This window comes from Pseudochaenichthys georgianus, chromosome 11, assembly GCF_902827115.2.
Source record: "Pseudochaenichthys georgianus chromosome 11, fPseGeo1.2, whole genome shotgun sequence".
In the NCBI taxonomy this organism is placed as follows: Eukaryota; Metazoa; Chordata; class Actinopteri; order Perciformes; family Channichthyidae; genus Pseudochaenichthys; species Pseudochaenichthys georgianus.
The window spans coordinates 12,201,777-12,209,145 of record NC_047513.1 but is presented as its reverse complement, the minus strand read 5'-3'; the positions used below and the strand labels follow the sequence as shown (position 1 = coordinate 12,209,145).

The window sequence follows — 7,369 nt, the reverse complement described above, 5'->3', positions numbered from 1 at the left end:
TTTGCATGTTATTGTCAAAGGAACAAAATGAGAAACCCTTTATAATTGATTTGATATTCCTCATGATCTGAAGCATTTGTTGCTCTCATTTATTTTCCTCCCATAGTGACTGTATGGATAATCGGAGACAGCTATGTCCGGCATGGAGCCCAGAGAGCTACAGAGACCATCGGCAGCAACCTTGGCCTCGACCTGAGGGTGTGCTGGTTCGGTTGGGGTGGACTGCGCTGGAGAGGTGTCCTCCCTTTCTTTTCCTACTCCCTGCGAGGAAGAGCAGTCCCGGATGTCCTCCTCATCCACTGTGGCGGCAATGACTTGGGGGATGTGCCCAGTGTTCAGTTGCTGAACCAGATGAAGGAGGACCTGCACCAGCTTCACCATCGGCACCCTGGCATGAAGATCATGCTCTCCCAGATGAACCAGAGGCGCCGGTGGAGGGCTGGTGCAAATCCTGTCAAAATGGACAAGGCCCGGAAGTTTGTTAACAGTGTTATGGCTACTTTTGTTCATAGCCTAAATGGTGCCATTGTTGACCACTCCAACATTAGACATGACAGTCCTGAGCTGTTTTTGCGAGATGGAGTTAATTTCACCCCTTGGGGAAATGATATTTTTTGTAAAGTCACTAGCCAATTGCCTGAAAGACCACCTCCAAAGACTGTGAACTGCTAAAATGTCAGTATCACTGTTTTTGGATTTGGCCTTTAGAGTATGTATTCTAAGGCCCTTGCTAAGCCCAGACTGTCATGGCTAATGTTGAGTTAGATATTACATCTGTAGCCATAACACTGTTAACATGGCTGCTCTTCCTCTTCCCCACATCCCACCCCCCCCTCTTCTCCCAATGGACTCTGCAGCTCTCCAGGCCCATGCTGGGCATGGCTGTCTGTCAAACCTTTTATTTTGTATTTGTTATGATGTTTTTTGTTATTTTATTTGTTAAAATAATTATGTATTTATGTAAATATTGAAAATAAATTACATTCATATTTTCACTTCTTTTGTCTACTGCTTACTGAAAATGTTAGCTATCACATCCAAATGGGACTATCAAATGAAAGGATAAGCTTACCATACAATACAGAAAACATTACACATTAAGGCTCAAATCTTTTCCCAAGCCGGAGCAATCTGAAAAGAGTCCCAAGTTTAAAAACACAAAATCTTGACAATGAATACTACACTGTCATTTGTCAGTGACAATGCAAACAACAGGAAGGTCTCCCCTAGTCCCATGTATGTTGGCATCAATGTCATAAGCATACCATAGAATGTAATTATGAAGTGCAATACCCACAATCCCTACAGGGTCGTACCGTCACAGAAGATAATACCTTTTAGAGAGTTTCTAAATTGTTCAGTATGCAGATAAATATTTGTTTTACAATAGAACATTTTTTCTCTATAAATGTTCCCACATGTTGTGAGCATCTACTTTAAATCTTTTGTCAACAAATAAAAAACATCTTAATTTCCTTTAGGACAACATTTTGTTCATAACACCACTACATTAACAATAAGCATAGGAAAATGATAACTGTCAACATTTAAGATTGTGCTTTTACTCTTTATTTAATCAGATCTATTTACATTGAAAATGTGATAAATACACAAGCCACATTGAAAGTTACATCTTGCATTTTATGAAAAGTAAAGGTTTCGAATCATTGTATGACTTAAAGGGATAGTGGAAATCCGCGAATTTTGGGTTTAACTTATGTATTTTTATTAAAAATAAGCATAATAAACCATTTTTTTTTATTTCATGCGCCTAGTTTCATTTTATTTTCAATTTTACTGCTCCCGACCACGCCCTCTCAATGAAACGAAATACTTCGGGAATCTTCGGGTGATGACGAAAACAAAGGAAGACGGGCACAAACATTGGACGAGGCACGAGTATTTTATTATGTTTTCTGGCTGATTTAATGCATCATTAGCCTGTACCATTGTGTACAACGCCATTTATTGCCTGTCGATTAGGCGACCGGAGGCCTCGTCATCCGATAATCCGGTACACAGTGTCGAATGTGTACACTACAGTCATCATATAGACATGATAGACTAACAGTACTGTGAGTACAGCCTACACTTGACAGGCAGCCTGGCTAGCCTAGGATTAGGACCATACTACGTCAAAAGACCGATTGGCTCTAGCTGTATATCATGCTAGTATACAATTCATTTAAATGTATTCATGTAATTAATGCCCATAAGGCTGTTACATATACAATAATAAATGTGACAAGATAATTTATGTGAACCTGACCCTGGTATGTTATGAAATGTACCCTACATGCAGTCATCCTCGGGCATAGCCATAGGCCTACAGTGCATGCATGCCAACTTTTGCAATATATAATATAGCGCCTAGCGTGAGCTATGCTTAGGGACCTACCAGTCAAGATTATTTGTGCGTAGGGGTGCATCATCTGGCGCCTGGTCCTGGTCATCCTCGCCATTGCCCATGCCGTGAACTAACTCCATCACCTCGGGCTCGAACAAATAAGGACGTAATGGTCCATCGTCTGGCTCATTATTCTCACCATCGTCGCTTACTGAACCGGATTCAGATTCAGTTCCTAAAACTACATTTTCGCAGGAAAGCCGAGAGGATGTTTCTGACTCGCTATCATCACTGGATACCTCGTACAATCCTTCTTCTTTGTCTGGTATATTTGCCCTTCCACGTTCATTCTGCATAGACGCCATGGTTTGTTATTGTTTCGTCTTCCTGAGTTTTCCTCACTTCCGGTTTGGCTGACTCGATCTTTTCGTTTCTAAAAAAGTTCGGGGAAGCTGCAATAAAGTGCTTCTAACATGCGTAAGGCAATTATTATATTTTTTTAATCAGGTGTGATTGTTTTGGTACGTAATTATGCTTGTATATAAGTTAAAACGAAACTATTTCGGGTTCAATTTCCACTATCCCTTTAAGTACACTACAAAATAAATTAAAGATGTGCAACAACTGTATCAGTAATTAAAATGATATAACTTATGCACAGGCTTGGGAGGGCTACTTGCCAAAAACACAACCAGTAACTTCATGTGAGTATCAAGATATAAAAGTAATGTAACCTGATAACTTTCTTTTTGTTTTGGATTACTTCAATATCAAATGTAATGCAAATAAACACAGGAGAGAAGAAATATGAATATGATTTTTTTACTTAAAATGTATAATATAATACCATAAAGCAGATTCAGGCAGTAGGTGTAGAGATTCACAATTAAAGTATTATCCTCCAGAACAGTACGGCTTCCAGAGAAGAGATACCATTTGATCATTTTACAACAACCACTATCTGCTCTTTTTAGGTTTTGAATAAGATTGTAATCCTGAGTTTCCCTATTATTAAAAAAAGTAAAACTAATCCGATTACATCTCTTCCTATGTAACTAAGGATTACACTTTCATTTTTTTCTATACGATCTTGATTCGTGTTCGATGTAATCCATTACTATCTAAGCCAATACAAGTCATAACTTTTGGAAAATTGTCTCGAGTTATAAATTATGCCTTCAATCTCTTTCACGTGGAGAAGACATCCCATTGGCCGAGGCGTTGCAACTTCCCTCAAGCGTCCTACATGAAAGAAAGATCACATGTTAGAAATGTGTGCACAAACTATTCAGTATGACCCGTCTTAGTTTAAAGCCCAAGTGTAAGAGTGAACAGAGGCGGAGTCTGCCTGTTTTCCAATTTGTTTTGTTTGTTGGCTGCTGCTGCCCAAACCAACACCCTCCTCACAAGCATTGACTGTTGGAATGTCATTATGCTCCACATGTGGAACAACAAAGGCTTCTTCAGGCATGCCTTGTATCATAATGATATTGCTCTGATCAGCAGCAAGACTGTTTTCACCACTACCATGGTCTCCATCTGCAACCTCCTCATTGCTATTAACAGTCGAACTAGGAGTGTCACTTACCTCGTCATTGTTACTCACCCTGCTTTTCCTTCCAGGCTGTTGTTCTTTGCCATTGGTGAAATAGAAAATGGTGGGCACTGCAGTGTTTTTCAGGCATCTCCTTCCCTAATAAAAATAATAAACAAAAACACATAAAATAACTTTTTGAGGTCTGTAGATATTCAACTTTCTTTTGAATAATGTTGTTTTAAATGTAAGAGTGCATTATAAAAGACAATAGAGGGCCAACATGTTAACTATGCAGTTAATCCATTCAACAATTACGTGTTTCCAAGATTCAGATTCAAAGGATTTATGTCATAGCACATAGGCTACAGTGTGGGAATGGCAATGAAAATCATCTGTCCCGAGCTCCTCCAACAATGCAACAGTTATATAAGACATAAAACAATAAAAGAAATTCAAAATTAAAAATAATAAATTAGTGCAGGCAGAAATCTATATACACGTAAATATAATAAGACATATGCAAGAACAGAATGTAAAGATAAATATTGTATAGTAAAATTAAATCATTTTTTTTTTTACAGTGATAGCTGTTAAGATAAATAAGTTATAAGATGACAACAGATGAATGAATGTTGCTATTAAAATAATGTAAAAAAAAGGTAATATAATTCATCTGTTTTTAACATAGAGTATGTGGGGGGAAATGGCAATTCTCTATCTATGATAAAGAGTCTTTGCATACATTGAAGAGAAATGTGATGGTTTGCAAACAAATCGATTTCTATTTTTCTTTACTTAACTGGCAAAATCTTAATTTGGCCTTTAATAAAAAGAACATTACTCATCACTGATGTGCAAGCTGTGCCATAACAATTATTTAGCATTGTATAATGTATAACATGTATTTAATTAGTAACAACAATTTACACTCACAAATGGAACCAAGTTATTTTGTTTTTAAAAAAGGATCTGTACCCATGAGTCCGTGCTGAAGGGATGACTCTCAAAGTGTGCACTGCACAGGCGAGAAGAAACGTTGGGGGTCCATGTATTCCGCCGGATGTTCAGCACCCACTGGTCCAGCCTGTCTGGATCACCGAAAGGAAACCTTTATTCAAAAATACATGAAAACCGACCCAAAGACAACAGGAGGGTTAATGCCATATTCACTTAGTAACGCATGAACAACTTTTACAAATATTTCTATATAGTCTGTGTTGGTAAATGTAATCTAGGTTGCACATTTCCTGCTGAAATACATGCATGGGCCTACCAAGTTACTGCGTGGCACTTTGGTTTTGATAAAACAGTGTAGTTCCACTATATAAACGTTACATTCATAATCAAACGAGATAATATGCAAGATAAATAGCTATTTGTTGTTATTCTTAATGCTTGTCATTCACACGTTAATAAAATAAAATAAGTACCGATACATAGCAGAACAATTGTGGCGATGTTCAGCTTAATAAGCCTTGTTCAACATCATTTCTTTAGCTAATACTATAGCGGGCTGCAGGCGAACCAAGTCCGCGTTTCGCTGCATTCCTTGATCTCCAGTTATAACGCCGGGCTCCGCCGCTGGCCGAAGCTAACGGAGCCGCAAAGGGCTAGCTACGGCTCCGGTTAGCTTCGGCTCCGGTTAGCTTCGGCGGCGGACTCCGGCGGCCACCACTGGGATAATTGGGTCGCCTTTTAACATTTACTCCCATTTAGCATTATGGGCGTCATAGCCATAGACTATAAAAGTCTTACCCAAGGCTGAATCATAAACTAAACTGTATATATATATATACACACATGCATAAAGGGTTACGTCCTTAGCTAGCTACATAACAAGCTAAGCTAACAAGCACACAAACACCTGCTAACGGGGTTAACATGTATAATATTATCATTTTACTCACCGAAAAAAGCTGTGAGTAGACTTCTTGGAAGTTCTGTTAGTACATTCAAGCGCACAGCACGACATCTTAATTGTCTGGTATATCACCACGAACACGGCTAAAGCTAAAGGGTCAAGTACAGTACTATGACTAACTAACGTTGTAGCCTCTATGGTTGTAGCCAGAGCCATTTAATAGAAGAGTTACGACATCTCCGTTCACTCCAATGGACCACTTTTTTACAGCAATGGCGGATCGTGGAGCCTCTCAATCGTTCCCCGGAAGTTAGCGCCAAGGCTGGCAGAGCTGTGGAGTTGCTGCATAATAGACCGTTCGTGACGGACTTTTAAAGGTAAGAAGAAGTTTAAAGATGTATATTGCGGATATTATCAGTACATCTGATTCAAATGAACATGTGTATTAAAGGATGTCAGTGGATTATCCCTAAATTAGTAGATTTAGGGAACGTTTACAGATAACAGATCAAGCTAGCATACCGAAGCAAGTTAGCAGCACACGTTGAACAGCCTTTTAATTGTAAATTCCGTTCTCTCTATGTCATTTCGTCCAACATGTTGAATTAGAGAAGAGGGGCTTCTAAACGGGATTGTATGCGGGGGTGGAGGGAGTTAAATATTAGATAAATATAACTTTGGTGCGTGTAAGAGTGAGTGTTTTTAGCAGAGCCATATTGTGTCCTTGTGATTCTGTTGATTATTACCTGTCTGTATAATGTTACAGCACAGCTGATTTTGGATTGATGGCAAAGGGAGAGGGACTTAAGTGAGAGTGAAAACACAAGGTACGTTTAATACTACTGTTTTATATAAGTAAACATGTTATCTCCCCAAGGCAATAGGTGTGCTATATAGGTGTGTATAACCCTTTCTCCTGTCTGTTACTCCCTCTCTCAGCACAAGAACCAGAGGGGGGTTCAATGGAGCCTGAATACCTGCACTGAGACCCTCACCCTGCACCCTGAGTCTCAACTCTCAGTGTTTTTCAAGCCTTTCCCTGTTTTTTTGTATTAAACAAAACATTAAGCTTTCCCAATGGTGTGGTTTTCGTTTTGTGAAAAAGTGCAAATGCAGTGTTTGTATATAAATCACATATTTTGGTGCTGTTGGTCGTGAAATTGCTCCTGCTGACTTGAGCCAGCCATTTTTTCCTCCGCTCTGTGTCAGTGGGGAAGCCGTAGATTCGTACTCCTTTCTCTGAGCGATTTGAGCATCCCCAGGCAGCACAGCAAACCATGGTGGCGACTAGGAGGCAGCACAGCAAACCAGGTCAACACGGAGGAAAAGGCACCGACAAACTGCATGATATGCTCTTCTATGTTTATTGAATTCCATGTATTTGCAATGGATGTTCCTAAAGCAACACATTTAACATCATCATCATATCCTGTCGGTCTCCTGTCCTTTCTGAAAGCCATAAAGACGACATTAGTCATTTAGATAACTTGTGTCCTCAATTACCAGGGGATTACTGAAATTACCATGAATTTAAGAAAATGGTAGAAATGAATCCAATCTGAATTTTAAAGCATTACTTTAGATCCCCTCCCTCTAAATGTATCAATAAACATTAGAAAGTGAT

The 7,369-nt window shown here is 39.1% G+C and overlaps 2 long non-coding RNA genes across 2 annotated transcripts; one reads left to right on the top strand and one right to left on the bottom strand.

Moving 5' to 3' along the window:
* Nucleotides 1-3,595: 3,595 nt before the first annotated feature.
* On the bottom strand, nucleotides 3,596-5,879 carry LOC139434760 (uncharacterized). The gene is made up of 3 exons (XR_011644063.1): nucleotides 5,792-5,879; nucleotides 4,860-4,992; nucleotides 3,596-4,040 (listed from the first exon to the last, which is right to left on the bottom strand). It is a non-coding gene; the product is annotated as an uncharacterized lncRNA (long non-coding RNA).
* A 170-nt stretch (nucleotides 5,880-6,049) lies between these two features.
* LOC139434761 (uncharacterized) lies at nucleotides 6,050-6,818 on the top strand. Its single transcript, XR_011644064.1, has 3 exons — nucleotides 6,050-6,122; nucleotides 6,512-6,572; nucleotides 6,685-6,818. It is a non-coding gene; the product is annotated as an uncharacterized lncRNA (long non-coding RNA).
* Nucleotides 6,819-7,369: the final 551 nt, after the last annotated feature.